General features: G+C 36.4%; 1 protein-coding gene and 1 long non-coding RNA gene across 2 annotated transcripts in view; both read right to left on the bottom strand.

Moving 5' to 3' along the window:
* Positions 1-4,285, bottom strand: part of LOC123840197 (phosphatidylinositol 3,4,5-trisphosphate 3-phosphatase TPTE2-like) — a 113,371-nt gene extending 109,086 nt beyond the window's left edge. The window contains exon 1 of the mRNA XM_064586153.1: positions 4,186-4,285. The gene's annotated coding sequence lies outside the window, so the exon portion shown is untranslated. The remainder of the gene's footprint in view (positions 1-4,185) is intronic.
* A 7,253-nt stretch (positions 4,286-11,538) lies between these two features.
* On the bottom strand, positions 11,539-18,575 carry LOC129045695 (uncharacterized). The gene is made up of 3 exons (XR_008505780.1): positions 18,469-18,575; positions 12,988-13,041; positions 11,539-11,628 (listed from the first exon to the last, which is right to left on the bottom strand). It is a non-coding gene; the product is annotated as an uncharacterized LOC129045695 (long non-coding RNA).
* Between the last annotated feature and the right edge of the window lie 4,048 nt (positions 18,576-22,623).

Below are 22,623 nucleotides of genomic sequence, written 5' to 3'. Positions count from 1 at the left end.
AAAATTTAATTTTATTATGTTATGTTAGTCACCATACATCATTAGTTTTTGATGTAGTGATCCACGATTCATTGTTTATGTATAACACCCAGTGCTCCACGCAGTACGTGCCCTCCTTAATATCCATCACTGGGCTAACCCATCACCCCACTCCCCTCCCCTCTAAAACCCTCGGTTTGTTTCTCGGAGTCCACAGTCTCTCATGGTTCGTCTCCCCCTCTGATTCCCCCCCTTCATTTTTCCCTTCTTTCTCCTAATGTCATGCTATTCCTCATGTTCCACAAATAAGTGAAACCATATAATTGACTTTCTCTGCTTGACATTTCACTTAGCATAATCTCCTCAAAAATACATAATGTTGTAAATGCATACATATATGTTATTAACCTGGAAATATATTCATGATACAGCACTAAGAAACAAATTTATTTTATTCTTTTTAATTTTTTTACATTTTTTATTACATTATGTTAGTCACCATACAGTACTTCATTAGCTTTTGCTGTAGTGTTCCAGGATTCATTATTTGCGTATAACACCCAGTGCTCATTGCAATACGTGCCCTCCTTAATACCCATCACCGGGCTAACCCATCTCTCCACCCCCCTCCCCTCTGAAACCCTCAGTTTGTTTCCCGGAGTCCATAGTCTCTCATGGTTCGTCTCCCCCTCTGATTTCTCCCCTTCATTTTTCCCTTCCTTCTCCTAATGTCCTCCATGCTATTCCTTATGTTCTACATAAATTTTTTTTTATGCTAAGTGAAATAAGTCAAGCAGAGAAACGATTTTAAAAAGAATATAAGCATGGTAAAAATAAATATTGGAACTACATCAAAATAAAAAGCTTCTGCACAGCAAAGGAAACAATCAGTAAAACCAAAAGGCAACCTATGGAATGGGAAAAAATATTTATAAATGACATATCCGATAAACGGTTAGTATCCAAAATATGTAAAGAATTTATAACTGCACACCAAAAAAACCTAATAATCCAATTTAAATAATGGGCAAGAGACATGAACAGACATTCTCCAAAAAAGACATACAGATGGCCAACAGACACATGAAAAGATGCTCAACATCACTAACCATCAGGAAAATGCAAATCAAAACTACAATGAGATAGCACCTCACACCTGTCAGAATGGCTAAAATCAACAACACAAGAAGCAAGCAGCGTTGGTGAGGATGTGGAGGAAAAGGAACCCTTGTGTGCTATTGGTGGGAATGTAACTGGTGTAGCCACTGTGAAAAACAGTATGGAGGTTTCTCAAAAAATTAAAAAAGGAACTACCTATGATCTAGTAATCACACTATTTGTATTTACCCAAAGAATATGGAACACTAATTTGAAAGGATATATGCACCCCTACGTTTATTATAGCAGTAATTATAATAGCCAAGATATGGAAGCAGCCTGAGTGTCCATTGATAGATGAATGGCTGAAGATGTGTGTGCGCACGTGTGTGCGTGTGCGCACACACACACACAAGAATATTATTCAGCCATAAAAAATGAAATCGTGCCATTTGCAACAACATGGATGGAGCTACAGAGTATAATGCTAAATGAAATAAATCAGAGACAAATACCGTATAATTTCACTCATATGTGGAATTTAAGAAACAAACAAAGGGGAAAAAAGAGACAAACCAAAAAAACCCAGATTCTTGGGCGCCTGGGTGGCTCAGATGGTTAAGCGTCTGCCTTCGGCTCAGGTCATGATCCCAGGGTCCTGGGATCGAGTCCCGCATCGGGCTCTCTGCTCCTTGGGAGCCTGCTTCTCCCTCTGCCTCTCCCTGTCTCTCATGAATAAATAAATAAAATCTTAAAAACAACAACAACAACAACAAAAACCCAGATTCTTAACTGTAGAGGACAGAGGGTTATCAGAGGAGAGGTTAGTGGGAAAATGAATGACATAGGTGAACGGGATTAAGAGAACACTTATCATGATGAGCACTGAATAATGTATAGATAGAATTGTTGAATCACTATATTGTACACCTGAAATATAATACTGTACGTTAACTATACTGGAATTAAAATTAAAAGCTTAATTAAAAAAAGGATGTAAGCATGATACTTTATCCATAAAAAATGTTTAAGGAACCTAAAATAATAGGTATCAGAAAATAAGAATGACTATTTATGGGTGGAGTTATTGCTTGTCTGTATTTTCTGATTTTCCTAATAGAACTTCTGTTATTTTTGGCTTTTAGCATAAAATTTATTTATGGTACTTTAGTTTTGAAAGCACTTTCACGCCTGTTATTTTACTTTTATTATTAGTTTTTAATTATGCAATACCCAGTAAATAGGTACGGTAGATAGAAATATTACCAGTTTACAGATGAATGATTTAAAGTTCAAAGAGATTTAGTGAGTTGCCAAGTGCCACGTAAGTCTTAGATGCCAAAGCCAAGCATTAATTTCAGCTCTTACTCCAAATCTCAACTCCCTTGCCAGGAACACCAGTGTTTCTCACAGAGACTAATGCAAATACTACCACTATCTATGTAGTAAGCGTTCGCAATTTAAAAAACAAAACCAACAAAACCCCACTTTATTTTGTTTGGAGGGGGTAAGAAGGAAATGCTTGCCCTGCTCAGTCTATTCAAATTTTGCCCCTCTTTTTTCCCCCCTTTGGTCGTTTGTTTAATTCCACATGTAAGTGAAATCATATGGTATTTGTCTTTCTCTGGCTGACTTACATTGCTTAGCATTATACTCTAGCTCCATCCACGTTGTTCAAATGGCAAGATTTCATTCTTTTATTATGGCTGAATAATATTCCATTGTGTGCATGCATACACACACACACACACACACACACACCCCACATCTTCAATACATGGACACTTGGGCTGCTTCCAGAATTTGGCTATAGTAAATAATGCTGCTATAAACATAGGGGTGCATGTATCCCTTTGAATTAGTGTTTTTGTATTCTTTGGGTAAATACCCAGTAGTGCAATTGCAGGATCATAGGATAGGTCTATTTTTAACTTTTTGAGAAACCTCCATACTGTTTTCCCCAATGGCTGTAAACAGACTCTTAACTATAGAGAACAAACTGATGTTTACCAGAAGGGAGGTGGATGGGGGAATGGGTAAAATAGGTGATGGGGATAAAGGGTGCACTTGTCATGATGAGTACCGGGTAATGTATAGAACTGTTGAATCACTACATTGTACACCTGAAACTAATATAACACTGTATGTTAACTATACTGGAATTAAAAACTAAAAAAAAAAAAAAAAAGAAACAAAACAAAACAAATTTTGCTCCAGTCCTGGGCAGCCTCATTGCAGAAAATATATAGCTAATATGCAGACCTATAATTTAATTAAGTAGCAGAATGAAGTCTTCATTGATGGCCCATGATGAAAAGTCATAGAAAATGGAAATTAATTCATGGATAATTCGGAGAACTGTTTGGATTCATTGGTCTCCTCTTTATTTTCCATATAATCTTTTTCTAGACAGCAAAAAAATTCCAACAGTGACCAGTAAATTTCCTCTTCAGCACTAGTCACTCTCCAACATTGGCACAAGCTGCTGAATGGTTAAATAAGTGGCAAAGAGAAAAGAAGAAAAATCTCATGAATATTTCTGCAATTCAGACACATGTGATTTTAAGAACGTATTGTTCCCTTGCCATGAATATACGGTAAAAATGCCTTCAGGTCACTGCAATAGGAAGTACTCTCAGCGAGATTACTCAGACACAAGTCAAAATTAATAAAATCCCAATGAGCGTGAAGAGGCCCTTAATCAGAAAAATGTGTTCACTTTTGTTCTCAGTCCCATTTGCTCATAGACAAAATCCACAAAACTGGGAACCAGAATATATTCAGAAGAAAAATGGGGAAAGAACACAACTAAGGATTAAGTAGCATTCTGCAATCCTCTGTTAAGAAAAAAATTTGCTTTAAAATTATTATCTATTAAGAGTATTTTCACATGTTTAAACTAGAAGAACATTTATTTGTGAAAGTGTGGAAATTTTTTTTTCAAGCATGGTACTCATCTGCAAGTTCGAGTCATTATTGTGTGCCCTCCCTCTCAAACATTTTGATACCTTTCCACAGTTTTTCTCTTTGCCTCAGTACAAGCTCTACCTTTGCAAAGATAAGAGATCCACTGATGGTCCCCTTCCTCCAAATTTCAAACTGACTTACTCATATGAATTGAGAAAGACAATGTCTTCTTCATCATCATCATGGAACCTGGAGAGTCGTTCTGTTATACTTGAACCACCAACAAATGCAAAAACATATCGTTAGAGATTTGCTACATGTAACAGCAATGTAAAAATTTATTTGAACAAAAAAATTCCTTGAATCTAAAGGATATAGTAAACATGACTTTGCTCACTGGACGACCTAAATATTTAGAAAGAATTTTAGACCTATTGTCCAGAAAACTCTGTATTCTCATGGGTACTTCCAAGATTGAATTTTGCAAATCTCTCTAGCTTTCTCTACCCCACCCATCTCCCTCCCCATCTCCTTCCTCCCACCCCTCCCCTTTCTCTGTCTCTCCTTCCCCCGCCCCCCACCCCCAGTCTCTTTATCTGTTGTCTCTCTCTGTCTTCTGCCTCTGTCTTCCTCTGTGTCCCTCTGTCTTTCTTCGGCTCTCTCTATACGTAGAGAGATCAATGTATATATAGCACTGACCCAAATAAATGACATCAGTAGTCTTTAATGCATCATCACTGAAAGCTGAAATATATTAAAGCAGTCAAATACTTCTGATGTTACTTTATTCAGGTCAGTGTGAAGGATTAAAAATGTACATGGAACCAAGTGATTTCAAAGACTTTTTTTTGGTTGAAATTAGATACATTTGCTCTACATATATAAACTGATGGAACTCTTAAAAATGTGTCAATTAGTTATTTAGAACCTCAGTCCCTCCGCCACTTTCTACTCTTCACCTATCATGGATATCTTTTCCTTGGATAGGATTTAAATAATTTTTGGAGACAAGGACTCCATAACTAATTGTATCTCACAAACTTTAGTATCCCTCTTCCTCTCCCTCTATATATTTATATCTCACCTTTCATTGGTGGCTGTAACACAGGTTACTTTTTTCAACACATTTGAATCATAGCTACAGGATTAAAAATGCACATAGTAAGACTCCATGTCTTTCTACACTGATTTTTAAATGCAAATTAGCTACAATTACTCTACAGTTTATAATGTAGTTGACCTGAAAAAATTACATCTTAATCTGCTCATTGAAGCCTAGTATTTAATTTTTCCCTAGAAATGAACTTTGTTTGTAATGAAAATCTTAGTCCTGTGGAAAAATTAATAAATCAGGTTTATGTACACTTCTTTTAATTACCAAGTGTAATACCATTTTGTGGTTAAATTTATTTCAAATTCAACTGAGTTTGTAGATACTCATCTTGCTTGCCATTGTAATCTTCTGTCTTAAGTCCCTACAGCACCTATTAACCCCTCATAGAAATCTTTTCTGCACCTCAGAGAGGGTCAGGTAACTGCCAACCTGAGGCAGGGGCTGCCCTCAGTGTGATGGTGGGTTTGGGGCACCAAATTCACATGGTGACAGCACTCTGGGAGGTGAGAGACATATCCAGGGTCTACTAGATCCATTTTTTTCTGCTGAGGGTTCCTCTGCTCCCTACCCACCACTGATTCCTCCTTGCTCCAAATTCAATTCTGTTTTCTCTTGGCCCACAATCTTAGGGAGTACCTAGAGTCTCATACTTGGACAATCTGATAGTTTCATAAATGTTTTGGATGCTACTAAAGGTAACAGACTATTTCTTTTTATGATCTGTTCTTTTTCCCCCAAATAGATCCAAAAGAGAAAGAAAGTTATATACTGAAGCTTACAAAGACTTTAGATAAAGTGCTAAAGAAACTCTATTGCCATGAATACTTTCCTGAATGAATTTCACAATCTCCGTATCTCCCTTCCTCTATCTCCGTATGTTTATATCCCACCTTTCCTCAAATGGTCAAACACAAGTTAGTTTTTTCACCTGACTTGGGTCATTGCTAAAGGATTAAAAATGCACGTTTTAAGACTTTACATGTCTCTCTAGACTTGTTTTTAGATGAAAATTAGCTACAACTATGCTACAATTTGCAATCTAGTTGACCTAAAAAATAACCAGTCATTTGAAACCTGGCATTTAATTTTTCCCTACAAATGAGGCTTTCTCCGCTTTTAATGAGAATCTTAGTCCTGTGGGAAAAAAACAATGAATCAAATTTGTGTACATTTCTTCACTCCTGAACCTTCTCCCTGTTCCAAAATAGATTTATCTCCTCTCTTGTTCCATTTTAGTAGAGTCTCATACATTGAGCATTATGATAGTTTCCTAGGGGTTTTGGTGGCTACTAACTAAGGGTTACAAACAGACAAGGAATAAGATGCATCCCTCTTATGACCTGTTCTTTTATCCAACTCCACCCAAACCAGACAGAAAGTTACATATACCACAGTAAGATTTAGAAACGGTGTCCAGGACACTAAAGGTCATGAATGCTCCTGAAAATGAATCTCCAAAATCTCAATCTTTCTCTTTCTCCCTTCCTCCCTCTCTGTACATATATTTATATGTGTATGGTTTTGTTTATATCTCACATTTCCTTGGTGGTTCCATCAGAAGTTCCTGTTGTTAATTCACTCAAGGCAGTACTAAGGGATTAAAAAGGGCCATAGTCAGACTACATGATTTTCTAGACTACATATTTTGGTTCAAATTAGTTAACATTATTCTCTAACTTGCAAAATAGTTGACTCTTTAAAAATTTACACATAAATCAGTTATTTGAAACCTGGTATATCATTTCCCCCAGAAATGAGGCTTTATATGTTTGTAATGAATACCTTACACCTGTCAAAAAAAAAAAAAACCAAAACTAATGACTCAAGGTTAAATATAGTTCTTTACTACTGAATCTGACCCAGTGTGCAACATCCTTTTATGGTGGGATTTATTTATTTATTTACCTCAGTGTAAGTATACATTTCTATTGACTAACCTAAATTCCTGAAGTTCCTCTAACCCATCTGTGCTCTTTAGGAATCATGGATGTCTTTCAACCTTCAGATGGTATCAAGTCACCACAAGCCTAAGTCAATGACTCTATCCAATGTGATGGTGGGTCCAGGCTTGGGGGACCAGTTGCACATGGTGGCAAAACATAGACAGATCTGGGTCTATTAGCTCCACTCTTCTCTGCTGAGGCATCCTCTGCATCCTGTCCACTCATACCATTTACTGTTTACAATTTACTATTATTCTCCTTTCTCCAAAAAGGTTTTTCTCCTCCCTTGACCCACTCCAGAAGAGTCACAGACACAGGCAATCTGAGTTTCCTATCAGTTTGGCTGCTAGTATTAAGGGTGAAGACTAGGGAAAAGAGAATTCCTTCTATGACCCATTCATCTTTTTTCTACCTCTGTTCAAAAGACAAAGAATTTTATATATAGTAGGTTACCATGAGAAGACTTTACAAACAGTATCAAGGGAACTGGGTATTCCCATGGGTGCTCCTGAGAGCAAACATCCCAAATTTCAATGTATGTGTGTGTACAGATACATATTTATATATGTATTCATCATAGCTCACTTTGCACTGGAGAGTCTTTCAGAGGATACTGCTGTCAATTCACTCCGGGCAGCGCTAAAGGATTAAAAACAGACAGAGTAAGACATCCCATGACCTCCAGACTTACCTTTTTTGGTTCAAATTGGCTATAACTACCCTTGAACTTATAAACTCACTGACACTTAGAAAATTCACAGGCAAATCAGTTATTTGAAACCTAGATCTCATTTTCCCTAGAAATGAAGATTTATGTGTTTGTAATAAGTATCATGGACCTAGCAAAAACACAAATGATTCAAGAATTAAGTACAGATCTTTACTACTGAACCTGGCCAGTGTATAACAGTCCATTATGGTGGAATTGATCTCAAATTCAACCTCAATTTGCAGGTATACATCCTTCTTCCCACCTAATTTCCTGCTTCTCCAGTCCCTCCTTCACCCCCTTTCACCTCTCATGCTTGCCTTCCTTGCCCTCAGATAGTGTCAAGTAACTGGCAGGCCTGAGGCAGGGGCTCCCTCCATGTGACTGTGGGTTTGGGGCAGTAGCCTCACATGAAAGATCCAGGTTTGATTAGCAACTTTCTTTCAGCTGAGGGCTCCTCTGTCCCCTGTCTACTGCTACCTCCTGCATACACAGGCATTCTGGAAATCTCCAAAAGGTTTTGGCTGGTCGTCACTAGGAAGAAGAACGATTCCTCTTATGACCTGTGACTTTTTAACCCAACTAGATCCAAAAAAGACAGAAAGTTACCTACAGCTGCTACAATGAAAAGATTCAGAAACAGTCAAAGACACTGTATTGTCACGGACGCTCTTAAGAATATATTTGGAAACTTCATCTCTTTTATTTTTTATTTAAATTCAATTTCATTAACATATACTGTTTTTTAGGTTCAGAGGTAGAATTCAGTGATTCATCAGTTGCATACAACACCCAGTGCTCATTACTTCAAGTGTCTTTCTTAATGCCCATCACCTAGTTACCCTTTCTCCCCACCCACATCCTTTCCAGCAACACTCAGTTTGATCCCTATAGTTATGAGCCTCATATGGTTTGTCTGATTTCCTCTTATTTTTCCTTCCCTTCCCCCGTGTTCATCTGTTTTGTTTCTTAAATTCCACATGAGTGAACTCATATAGTATTTGTCTTTCTCTGACTGACTTACTTCGCTTAGCAAAATATCCTTTAGTTCCATCCATGTCATTGCAAATGGCAAGATTTCATTCTTTTTGATGGTTGAACACACACACACACACACCCACACCACATTTTCTTTATCCATTCATCTGTTGATGGACATCTGGACTCTCCATAGTTTGGCTATTGTGGACATTGCTGCTATAAACATTGGGGTGCATGTACCCCTTTAAATCACTATGTTTATATCCTTTGGATAAATACCTACTAGTGCAATTGCTGGGTTATAGGGTAGCTCTATTTTTGGCTGCACCAGTTTGCATTCCCACCAACTGTGTAAGAGGGTTCCCCTTTCTCCACATCTTCTCCAACATCTGTTGTTTCCTGAGTTTTTAATTTTAGCGATTCTGACTGGTAAGAAGTTATATCTCATTGTGATTTGGATTTGTGTTTCCCTGATGCTGAGTGATGTTGAGCATTTTTTCCATGTGTCTGTTGGCCATTTGTAGGTCTTCTTTGTAGAAATGTCTGTTCATGTCTTCTGCCCATTTCTTGACTGGGTATTTTGGGTTTTGGGTGTTAAGTTAGTAAGTTCTTCATAGCTTTTGGATACGAGCCCTTTATCTGATAAGACATTTGCAACTATCTTCTACCATTAGGTTGCTTTTTAGTTTTGTTGATGGTTTCCTTTGTCATGCAAAAGCTTCTTATCTTGATGAAGTCCCAATAGTTCATTTTTGCCTTTGTTTCCCTTGTCTTTGGAGATGTGTCTAGCAAGAAGTTGTTGTGACTGAGGTCAAAGACGTTGCTGCATGTGTTCTCCTCTAGGATTTTGATGGATTCCTGTTGTTTGTGTATGTGTCTTTGTGTGTCTGTGTCGATACAAGTATATAAATACATATGTGCATATATGCCCATATAAATATTTATCTTTATTCATTTATATCTCACCTTTTACTGGTGACTTCATCATAGCCATCTGATTTCAATTCAGTCATGGCAGTGCTAAAGGATTAAAGAGGCACATAGTCAGATACCACATGTAATGCTAGACTGACTTTTTTTCCATTTAAATAACTACAACTGCTCTATACGTATGAACTGGTCAATCTTTAAATTCATGTAAATATCACCTAATTTAACCTGGTAGGTCATTTTTTATTAGAAATGAGGCTTTATTTAAGATGCTAATGACTATGTTAGGTCTACAAATAAATAATGCATCAGTCTATAAGAAGTTCTATACTGTCACCCTAATCCCAGTGTGTAACAGCCTTTTCTGGTAGAATTTATTTCAAATTCAGCTTCAGTTTATAGGTACATATCCCTTTGACCCCAACTAATTTTGTGATTCTCAATTCCCTTCATCATCTGCTTACTCTTCATGCTTCCTGGTTGTCTTTCCTGGTCAAGTGACTAAACACCTGAGGCAGAGGCTCCTTCCAGTATGGTGGTAGGTTTGGAGCACCAGTTTCACATGGGGGCAGAGCTCTAGAGGGTCAGGGACAGATCCAGGGTCTATTAGCTTCGTTCTTTCTGCTGACTCCTCCTTGCTCCAAATAAATTTTCCTCCTCCCTTGACCATTCTAGTAGACTCTCATCCACAATAATCAAGGTGGACAAATAGTAGGATTAAAAAGACTCCCTCTAGGACCTGTTCATCTTTTTTCCACCTATATTAAAAAGACAAAGAATATTACATATAGAAGCTTACCATGAGAAGACTTTAGAAACAGCATCAGGGGAACTCTGTATTCCCATGCGTGATCCTGAGAGTGAACATCCCAAATCTCAATGTATGTGTGTGTGTATTTGTGTGTGTGTACAGATACATATTTATGTATGTATTCATCATAGCTCACTTTGCACTGGAGAGTCCTTCAGAGGATACTGCTGTCAATTCACTCCGGGCAGCGCTAAAGGATTAAAAACAGACACAGTAAGACATCACATGACTTCCAGACTTAACTTTTTCAATTGAACTTATAAACTCACTGACACTTAGAAAATTCACAGGCAAATCAGTTATTTGAAACCTAGATCTCATTTTCCCTAGAAATGAAGATTTATGTGTTTGTAATAAGTATCATGGACCTAGCAAAAACACAAATGATTCAAGAATTAAGTACAGATCTTTACTACTGAACCTGGCCAGTGTATAACAGTCCATTATGGTGGAATTGATCTCAAATTCAACCTCAATTTGCAGGTATACATCCTTCTTCCCACCTAATTTCCTGCTTCTCCAGTCCCTCCTTCACCCCCTTTCACCTCTCATGCTTGCCTTCCTTGCCCTCAGATAGTGTCAAGTAACTGGCAGGCCTGAGGCAGGGGCTCCCTCCATGTGACTGTGGGTTTGGGGCAGTAGCCTCACATGGTAGCAAAGCTCTGGAGGGTGAAAGACCAGGTTTGATTAGCTCCTCTCTTCCTGCTGAGAGTTCTTCTGTCCCTTGTCTACTGCTACCTCCTCCTTGTCTTAAATAGCATTCTGTCCCTTCTTCACCCAATCTAGTAAGTCTCAAACAGGCATTCTGGAAATCTCCAAAAGGTTTTGGCTGGTCATCACTAGGAGGAAGAAGGATCCTCCTATGACCTGTTCCTCTTTAACTCAACTAGATCCAAAAAAGAAAGTTGCCTAGAGGTGCTACGGTGACAAGATTCAGAAACAAAGACTCTGTTTTGTCATGGGTGCTCCTAAGAATGCATTTGGAAACTTCATCCCTTTCATTCACTGTATTTATGTTTGTGTGTGTCTTTGTGTGTCTGTGTCGATATATAAATACATATGTTCATGTATGTCCATATAAATATATATTTATCTTTATTCATTTATATCTCACATGTCTTCAAAGCTGTCTGATTTCAATTCAGTCAGGGCAATTCTAAAAGATAAAGAGGCACCTAGTCAGACACCACATGTAATGCTAGACTGACTTTTTTTCCATTTAAATAATTATAACTGCACTATAGTTATGGTCAACCTTTAAAAATTCATGTACGTAACACCTAAATGAACCAGGTAGGTCATTTTTTATTAGAAATGAGGCTTTATTTAAGACGTAATGACTAGGCCTACAGATAAATAATGCATCAATCTGTAAGAAGTTCTATACTGTCACCCTAATCCCAGTGTGTAACAGGCTTTTCTGGTAGAATTTATTTCAAATTTAACTTCAGTTTGGAGGCATCTATCCCTCTTATCCATTTAAATTCCTGGTTCTCAGGGCCTTCTCTCTTCTCCTTACTTTCATTAAGGGTTTGGCTGCTATTAAGGGAAACAAACATACTCAAGGGAAGAAGCATCCCTCTCATAGCTTCCTCTTTTATTCAACTAAATCTAAAAAAAAAAAAAAAGATAGAAAGTTACCTACATATACTACAGTAAGAACTTAGAAGCAGTATTGAAGACACTTTATTGCCATGGATGCCTGAGAGTGACTTTTACAAATTTCAATCTCTCTTTATTGTTTTATGTGTGCATGTGTTGAGATTATACATGTAATTTTAAATTTATGCATTCATATTTCACATTTCATGGGTGAATTCCTCATAGGTTTCTAATGTTAATTCATTCTGGGCAGGGCTAAAGAATCAGAAAGGCACATAGACACCACATGTAATGCTAGAATGACTTTTTTTTCCATTTAAATACCTACAATTGCTCTATACTTATGAACTGGTCAATCTTTAAAAATTCATGTACATTAACACCTAAATGAACCAGGTAGGTCATTTTTTATTAGAAATGAGGCTTTATATAAGATGCTAATGACTTAAGCCTACAAATAATTAATGCATCAATCTGTAAGAAGTTCTATACTGTCACCCTAATCCCAGTGTGTAACAGGCTTTTCTGGTAGAATTTATTTCAAATTCAATTTCAGTTTTGGAGGCACCCATTCCTCTTATCCATTTAAATTCCTGGTTCTCAGGGCCTTCTCTCTTCTCCTTACTTTCATCTAAGGGTTTGGCTGCTACTAAAGGAGACAAACCTACTTAGGGGAAAAGCATTCCTCTTATGAGTTCTTCTTTTATTCAACTAAATCTAAAAAAAAAAAGACAGTTACCTACATATACTACAGTGAGGAATTAGAAGCAGTATTGAAGACTCTCTATTGCCATGGATGCTCCTGAGAGTGACTATTACAAATCTCAATCTCTTTATCTCTCTCTTTATTGTTTTATGTGTGTATGTGTTGAGATTATACATATAATTTTAAATTTATGCATTCATATCTCACATTTCATTAGTGAATTCCTCATAGGTTTCCAAAGTCAATTCATTCTGGGCAGGGCTAAAGAATCAAAAAGGTACATCATCAGACACCATGTGTAATTCTAGATATACTTTTTTCCCATTCAAATAGCTACAATTAATCTATGATATGAATCGGTTGATTTTTAAAAATCCAAGTGCAAATCAATAACCTGGAACACAGTGGGTCAGTTTATTATTAGAAATGAGGCTTATATGGTAGTAATGATTATCGTATGCCCATGAGTAGTTAACACACCAAGATTTAGGTAAAGTGTTCTTTATTGTTACCCTAGCCCAATGTGTAAATACCTTTGGTGGTGGAATTTAAAGGTGACTCTAACTGAAAAGAAGAGATCATAAGCAGGAGTAAGAAAAGTAGGAAGCACAAAAGCAAAAACACTAAGTATATCTATAAAAATCAGTCAAGGGAATCACAAAATAAAAGATGTAAAGTATGACACCACCTAAAATGTGAGGGAAGGAGTAAAAATTTAATACTTTTAGAATGGGTTCAAATTTAAGCAACCATCAACTTAATATAGGCTGCTATATGCATAAGATGTTATATGTAAAACTAATGGAGCCACAAATCAAAAACTGGTAATAGATATGTAAAAAAATAAAGAGAGGAATCCAAGTATATCACTAAGAAAGCCAACTAACCATGAACAAAAAGAGGAAGAGAAGAAAGGAACAGAAGAACTACAAAAACAACCATAAAACAAGTAACAAGATGGCCATAAGTACATACCTATCAATAATTACTTTGAATGTAAACAGAGGAAATGCTCCAGCCAAAAGATATAGGGTGATGGAATGGACAAAAAAAAGCAAGACTCATTTATTTGCTGCTTACAAGAGACACATATCAGAACTAAAGACACATGCAGATTCAAAGTGAAGGGATGGAAAAGCATTTATCATACAAACAGAAGTGGAAAGAAAGCTGGGATAGCAATACTTATACCAGACAAAATAGATGTTAAAACAAGGAGTGTAACAAGAGACAAAGAAGGACACTATATAATAATCATAAAGGGGACAATTCAACAAAAAGATATAACAATTGCAAATATGTATGCATCCAACATGGGAGCACCCAAATACACAAAGCAGTTCATAATAAACATAACATAATCGATAGTAATACAATAATAGTAGGGGACTTTACCACCCCACTTACATCAATGGACAGATCATCCAAACAGAAAATCAACAAGGAAACAGTGGCTTTATTTTTTTTTAAGTTATTATCTATCTATCTATCTATCATCTATCTATTTATTTATAGAGCACAAGAAGGGGGAGGGACAAGGGAGAGAGAATCTCAAGCAGACACCGTGCTGAGCATGGAGCCCAATGCAGGGCTCAATCTCACAATCTGAGATCATGACCTGAGCCGAAATCAAGTTGGATACTTAACTGACTGAGCCACCCAGGTGCCCCGGAAACAGTGGCTTTAAATGACACATCGGACCAGATGGATCTAACAGATATATTCAGAACATTTCATCTTAAAACAGCAGAATACACCTTCCTCTCAATTGCACATACAACATTCTCCAGAATCGATCACAGGTTAGGCCATAAAACAAGTCTCAACAAATTAAAAAAAGATTGGAAGCATACCATGTGTCTTTTCTGACCACAACACTATGAAACTAGAAATCAACCACAAGAAGAAATCTGGAAAGAACACAAATACATGGAGATTAAATAACATGCTACTAAACAATGAATGGGTCAACCAAAAAAAAAATCAAAAAGGAAATCAAGAAAACATGGAGACAAATGAAAACAAGAATAAAATGGTCCAAAATCTTTGTGATGCAAGAAAAAACAGTTGTAAGAAGTTTATAGCAATACAGTCCTACCTCAAGAAGCAAAAAAAATCTCAAACAGCCTAACCTGACACCTAAAGGAGCTAGAAAAAGAACACAACCCCAAACCAGTAGAAGGAAAGAAATGATAAAGATTAGAACAGAAATAAACAAAACAAACTAAAACAATGAAACAGATCAATGAAACCTGGAGCTGTTTGTTTTTTTTTTTTTTTTAAGATCAACAAAATTGATAAACCTTTAGCCCAACTCAGAAAAAAAAAAAAAAAGGAGAAGACTCAAACAAAATCAGAAATAAAACATGAGAAATAACCAACACCACAGAAATACAAAGGATTATAAGAGAATATTATGAAAATATAAATATAATGCCAACAAATTGGACAACCCAGAAGAACTGGATATATTCCTAGAATGTATAATATTCTAAAACTGAGCAAGAAATAGAAAATTTGAATAGACTAATGACCAGCAATGAAATTGACTTAGTAATCAAAATCTTCCAACAAACAGAAGTCCAGGTCCATATATTTCAAAGGTGACTCCAATGAAACATTAAAGAATAATTAATAACTATTCTCCTCAAACTATTCCAAAAAATAGAAGAGGAAGAATTTTCAAATTCATTTTAGAAGACCAGCCTTACCTTACCTTGATACCAAAACCACATAAAGACTCTACAAAAAAAGAACTACAGGCCAATATCTCTGATGAACACAGATGCAAAAATCCTCAACAAAATATTAGCAAACTGAATGCAACAATACATTAATAAAATCATTCATCCCAATCAATTGTTATTTATTCTAGGTCTACAAAAGCAGTTCAATATTTGCAAACTAATGTGATATACAAGAGAAAGAATAAAAACCATATGATTATTTCCATAGATGCAGAAAAAGCATTTGACAAAGTACAACATTCATGATAAAAACACTCAACAAAGTAGGTTTAGAGGGAACATACTTCAATATAATAGAGACCATATATGAAAAACCCACAGCTAACATCATACTCAATGGTAAAAACCTGAGAGCTTTCCCCCTAAGATCAAGAACAAGCACAGCAAAGGAAATAACCAACAAAACTAAGACAACCTACTGAATGGGAGAAGATATTTGCAAGTGACATATCCAATAAAGGGTTAGTATCCAAAATATGCAAAGAACTTATACAACCCAACACCAAAAACCAAATAATCCAATTTAAAAATGGGGCAGAAGACATGAACAGACATTTCTCCAAAGAAGATATCCAGATGGCTAACAGGCATATGAAAAGATGCTCAACATCACTCATCATCAGGGAAATGTAAATCAAAACTACAATGAGATATCACCTTGCACCTCTCAGATGGCTAAAACCAAGTGTCCATTGATAGATGAATGGATAAAGAAGATGTGGTATGTATGCATATATGTAAACACACATACACACACACTCACCCTCACAAATGAATGTTACTCAATTATAGAAAATAGTGAAATCTTGCCATTTGCAACAACACGGATGGAGCTAGAGAGTATAATGCTAAGTGAAATAAGTCAGAGAAAGACAAATACCATATGATTTCACTCATCTGCAGAATTTAAGAAACAAAACCAACAAAGAAAAAACAAAAAAGAACCCCAAACGTTTTTAAAAAAATGTATTTAAATTCAGTCAACATTAGGTAGAGTTCAGGGATTCATCAGTTGCATATAACACCCAGTGCTCATTATATCATGTGCCCTCCTTAATGCCCATCATTCTGTTACCCCATCCCCTCACCCATCTCCCCTCCAGCAACCCTCCATTTGTTACCTATAGTTAAGAGTCTCTTATGGTTTGTCTCCCTCTCTGATTTTGTCTTATTTTATTTTTCCCTCCCTTCCCTTATAATTCTGCTTTGTTTCTTAAATTCCACATATGAGTGAAATCATTTTCTTTCTCTGATTGACTTTTTTTGCTTAGCATAATATCCTCTATTTCCATCAATATCATTGCAAATGGTAAGATTTCATTTTTTTGATGGCTGAGTAATATCCCATTGTATATACATCACATTTTCTTTATCTATTCATTTGTCAATGGACATAAAAAAATGCTCATCACTCGGCATCAGGGAAATACAAATAAAACCACAATGAGATACTACCTCATACCAGTCAGAATGGCTAAAATTAACAAGTCAGGAAACAACAGATGTTGGAAAGGATGTGGAGAAAGGGGAACCCTCACTGTTGGTGAGAATGCAAGCTAGTACAGCCATTCTGGAAGACAGTTTGGAGGTTCCTCAAAAAGGTAAAACAAACAAACAAAAAAACAGACTCTTAACTAGGTTACAAGAGGGGAGGTGGGTGGGGGGATGGGTGAAACAGATAAAAGGGGATTAAGAGCACACTTATCGTGACAAGCACTGAGTAATGTATAGAATTGTTGAATCAGTGTTGTACACCTGAAACTAATATAATGCTGTATGTTAATCATACTGGAATTAAAAATTTTTTAAAAGGAGTAAGATTTCATATGGTGGTAATTAATATCTTAGGACTGTGAAAATAGTGAGCATCAAGGTTTAAGTAATGTTCTTTCCTGTCCCTAATCCCAATATATAAGAGCCTTTTGTGGTGGCATTTATTTCACTTTAACTTCAGTTCATAATGTACACATCCCTCTTACTCTATCTAAATTCCTTATTCTCAAGTCCTTCCATCACCTCCTTATTTTCACCCATCGTGGTCATCTTTCCTGCCCCCCAGACAGAGTCAAGCACTGCAGGTCTGAGGCAGTGGCTCTATCCACTATGATAGTGGGTCTGAGTCTGAGGGCTAGCTCACATGGTGGCAGAGCTCTTGAGGGTGTGGGGCAGGCCCAGTGTCTATTAGCTCTGTTATTTTCTACTAAGGCCTCTTCTGTTCCCAGTCTACTGCCATTATTCTCCTGGCTCCATATAGGAATCTCTCCTCACTTGTCACATATTATAAGTTGAATATTGTCTCACCAAAATGGATATGTTGAAATCCTATCCCCTGCAACTCAGCATGTGACCTTATTGGAAATAGGGTTGCTATAGGTGTAATTAAGACATAGTCATACTGGTTTAGGTTGGGCTCCTAATCCAGTATGACTGGTGTGCTTATACAAAGGAAAAATTTAGACACAGACACACATACTTCACCCATGTAGAGATCAAGGTACAGATTGGAGAGATGATTCTACATACCATGGAACAGCAAAGATTGACAGCAATCACTAAAAGCTAGGAGAGAGGCATGGAATAGATTCTTGCTCACAGCCCTCAAAAGGAAACAACCCTACTGACACCGTGATATCAACTTCTAGCCTCTAAGACTGAGACAATAAAATTCTGTTGTTTAAACTATTCAGTTTTGTGATATTTTGTTACAGCAGCTCTAGCAAACTAATACAGCCCATTCTAGTAGAATCTCATACAACAATCTGGTAGTTTTCTAAGAGTTTTGGCTACTGGTATACCACTCAGATAGGAAGTCCTGTTCCTCTTCTATCCAACTAGATAAAAAATATGTTACATATAAAAGTTGACACTGTCAACATTTTAGAGTGTCCAAGAAACTCTGCATTGGATATCTCTGGTGTATCTTTACATATGTTTATCTCACCTTTCATTGGTGACTTCCTTATCAGCTACTGAGGTCGATTCATTCCAATCAGAACTAAAGGATAAAATGTATCTGCTCAAACACTGTGTGACATCTTACATACTTTTTTCATACAAATTATCTTCAATTTATCTACAACTGATAATGTGGTTGAATACTAAAAAATTCTCATGTAATTTGGCTATTTGGAAAGAAGTATTTCATTTTCCCCTAGAAGTGCAGATTTATATGATAGAAACAAAATTCTTAGACTTGTAAAAGAATCCTTAATGGATCAAGATTTTAAAACATTTCTTGACTACTGAACCTAACCCCAATGTGTATCTGCTTTTGCACTTGCATTTATTTCAAATTCAACTATAGTTTGTAGGTACTTGTCCTTCTTACCCCATCTAATTTTCTGATTCTAAGTCCCTCTAGCACCGCTTTACTCTTCATGCTTCATGGATGTTTTCCTTGCTCCTCAGATATGGCCAACTAACTTCAGGCCTGGGGCTGGGACTCCAACCAATATGATGGTGGGTTTGGATTTAGGGCAACTAGCCTCACATGGGGGCAGAAACCAGAGGGTGATGGAAAGATCTTGGGTCTATTAGCTCCTTTATTTTTCACCGAGTGCTCCTCTGCTCCTGTCCACTGTTTTGCTTTTTGCTTCCAAGTAGTATTCTCTCCTCCCTTGGCTCATACAAGTAGAATGTCATACACAGACACTCTGATAGTTTCCCAAGCATTTTGACTGGTAGTCCCTAAAGCTCATGAACAGACCCATAGTAAATGTTCTCTTTGATTTGTTCCTTCTCTTCAATCTAGATCCAAAACAGAAAAAGTTACATACAGAAGCTGACAGGCTATCTGAACAAGCTGTATTGCCACTGATGTTCCCAAGTGGTTTTCCCACTCAGATGACAGAAAAATCAACTCACCTATTGTTGATATTGCGGCCAGAGGACACCGAAGAGGGCATTGGAGCATTGTTATTTCTGCCAAAGGGAAAAAATACACAAAAAATAAAGTCAGACAACATGGAAGGAAATCATGCTCTTTCCTGAGGAGAGGTGACAGAACCTGAAGCAACAGCTTTGAGTTACCACAGTGTAAGCCAGCCTCTGGGGGGGGGGTGTGTGTGTGCGCGTGCACGCGCATGCGCACACACACGCGTGCACATGTGTGTGCACATGCATATGCATGTGCATATTTACTGGAAATAGTAAGAAGTAAGAGAGAAGTTGCAATGATGATTAAATTTTCCTTGCTTCTTTCCCAATTTTTCTACCATTCTGGTAACTGTTGAATAAATTTGGGAAGAGAGAGACAGAGACATGAGAGTGTAGGGATGGGGAGGTACATCCAGGTAACAGTTGATGAAAGGATATAGAGAAAATGGAAAGAAAATGCCAGAACAATGAGAATTTCAATGGCAAGGCTAGTCCCTAGTCAGTATTTGGTAGGGCAGAAAGAAGTAGCTAGATTAGAATCTGCCTAAATTTTGTTTACAAGAGTTTCTAAATTGAAAGTAGAGCATATCATCAGAATGACTTTTCTTCCTGCTAATCCTTTAAAAATATTTTTATTAAGATATAATTTACATACATTATATTAGTTTCAAGTGTACAACATAATGATTTGATATTTGTATATATTACAAAATGATCACCACAATAAGTCTAAGTTAACATCTGTCACCATACTTACAGAATTTTTTCTTGTGATGAAGACTTTTAAGACTTACTCTCCTAGAAACTTTCATATATGCAATACAGTATTATTAACTATAGTCACCATGTTGTATATTACATCCCCATAACCTATTTTATAACTAGTAATTTGTATCTTTGGACCCCCATCACCCAAGTGGAAGAAACATTCAGTGAACTCAAATACAGGGCAGTGGAATTCATCTAATCAGAGAGCAAAAAAATAAAAAAGTGAAGCTAAAAAAACAATCAAAAATCTTAGGGGCACAGCAAAAGCAGTACTAAGAAGAAAATAAACAGCAATACAAATCTACCTCAAGAAACAAGAGAAGCTCAAATACAAAATATACCCTTATACCTAAAGAAACTAGAAAAAGAATAAACAAAGCCCAACATGAGTAGAAAGAAGGCAATCAAAAAGATCAGAGCAGAAATAAATGGCATAGAGACTAGTGTGTGTGTGTGTGTGTGTGTGTGTGTATCAACGAAACCAAGGGTTGGTTTTTTGAAAAGATCAACGAAATGGACAAACCTTAGCCACCCTCATTAAGAAAAAAAGGACCCAAATAAATAAAATCAAACAAAAGAGGAAAACTGACACCACTGAAAAACAAAGAATTATATGAAAATACTATGAGAAATTATATGCCAACAAATTAGGCAACCCAGAAGAAATGGATAAATTCCTAGAAACATACAATTTCCCAAAACTGAATTGGAATGAAATATAAATCTGAATAGGTGATTACTAGGAATGGAATTGAATTGGTAATCAAAAAATTCCCCCCAAATAAAAGCCCAGGCCAACATGGATTCACAGGTATATTCTCCAAACATTTAAAGGAGAGTGAATACCTATTCTCAAATCATTCCAAAAATAGAGGAGGAAGGAAAGCTTCCAAATTTATAATATGAGGCAGGAATTACCCTGATACCAAAACCAGACAAAGACACCACAAACAAAGAAAACTACAGGCCAATGTCACTGATGAACATAGATGCAAAAATCCTAAACAAAATATTAGAAAAATCACATTCAACAATACATGAAAAGGATCATTCACCACAATCGAGTGAGATTCATTCCCGGGATGCAAGGATGATTCAATATTCACAAATCAATCAATGTGATACACCAAGTCAACAAAATGAAGGATAAAAACTATATGATTATCTCATTAGATGCAGAAAAAGCATTTGACAAAATTCAACATCAATTCATGATAAAAACTCTCAACAAAGTTGGCTTAGAGGGAATATACCTTAACACAATAAAGGCCATATATGAAAAACCCACAGTGGACATTATACTCAATGGTGAAAAAAAAAAGCATTTCCTCTGAGATCAGGAACAAGTCAAGCATGTCCACTCTCACCACTTTTATTCAACATAGTAGTGGAAGTCCTAGCCACAGCAATCAGATGAAAGAAAGAAAAGAAAGCAAAGAAAGAAAACAAAGAAATAAGAGGCATCCATATTGGTAAGGAAGAATTTAAACTCACTATTTGCAGATGACATAATACTATTCATAGAACCCCTAGAGACTATTAGAAGTAATAAATGAAGTCAGTAAAGATGCAGGATACAAATTAATACCTAGAAATAGGTAGATTTTCTACAGACTAATAAAGTAGCAGAAAAAGAAATTTAGAAAACAGTCCTATTTATAAGTGCACCAAAAATAAAATACCTAGGAATAAACTTAACCGAGGAGATGGAATACCTGTACTCTGAAACTATAAAACATTGTTAAGATAAACTGAAGGCAACACCAACAAATGGAAAGCTATCCTGTACTCATGGATTAGAAGAATTAATCTTGTTAAAATGTCCATACTACCCAAAGCAATCAATAGATTCAATGCAATCCCTATCAAAATACAAACTGCATTTTTCCAGAACTAGAAAAAACAATCCTAAAATTTGTATGGAACAACAAAAGACACTGAATAGCCAAAGTGACATTGAGAAAGAACAACAAAACTGGAGGTGTTATAATCCAAGATTTCAAGATATACTACAAAGCTGTAATAATCAAGACAGTATTGTGCTGGCACAAAAACAGAAACATAAATCAATGTAGCAGAATAGAGAGCCCAAAAATAAACACACACTTATGGGGTCAATTAAACTACAACTAAAGAAGCAAGAATATACAATGAGAAAAAGACAGTCTCTTCAAATGGTGCTGGGGAAACTGGACAGCGACATGCAAAAGAATGAAACTGGACCACTTTCTTCCAAGTCACAAAAATAAACTCACAAGGGACTAAAGATCTAAATGTGAGACCAAGCACTGGTGTTATATGCAACTAATGAATCATTGAACATTACATCAAAAACTAATGATGTACTATATGTTGGCTAATTGAATTTAAATTAAAAAAAATAAATATGGGGGCACCTGGGTGGCTCAGTTGTTTAAATGACTGCCTTCGGCTCAGGTCATGATCCTGGAGT

Source organism: Mirounga angustirostris, unplaced genomic scaffold (genome assembly GCF_029215605.1).
Source record: "Mirounga angustirostris isolate CCGP_5_RB_7025 unplaced genomic scaffold, mMirAng1.0.hap1 SCAF_3, whole genome shotgun sequence".
In the NCBI taxonomy this organism is placed as follows: Eukaryota; Metazoa; Chordata; class Mammalia; order Carnivora; family Phocidae; genus Mirounga; species Mirounga angustirostris.
The sequence above is the reverse complement of the archived record's forward strand: the minus strand, read 5'-3'. Positions and strand labels throughout refer to the sequence as shown.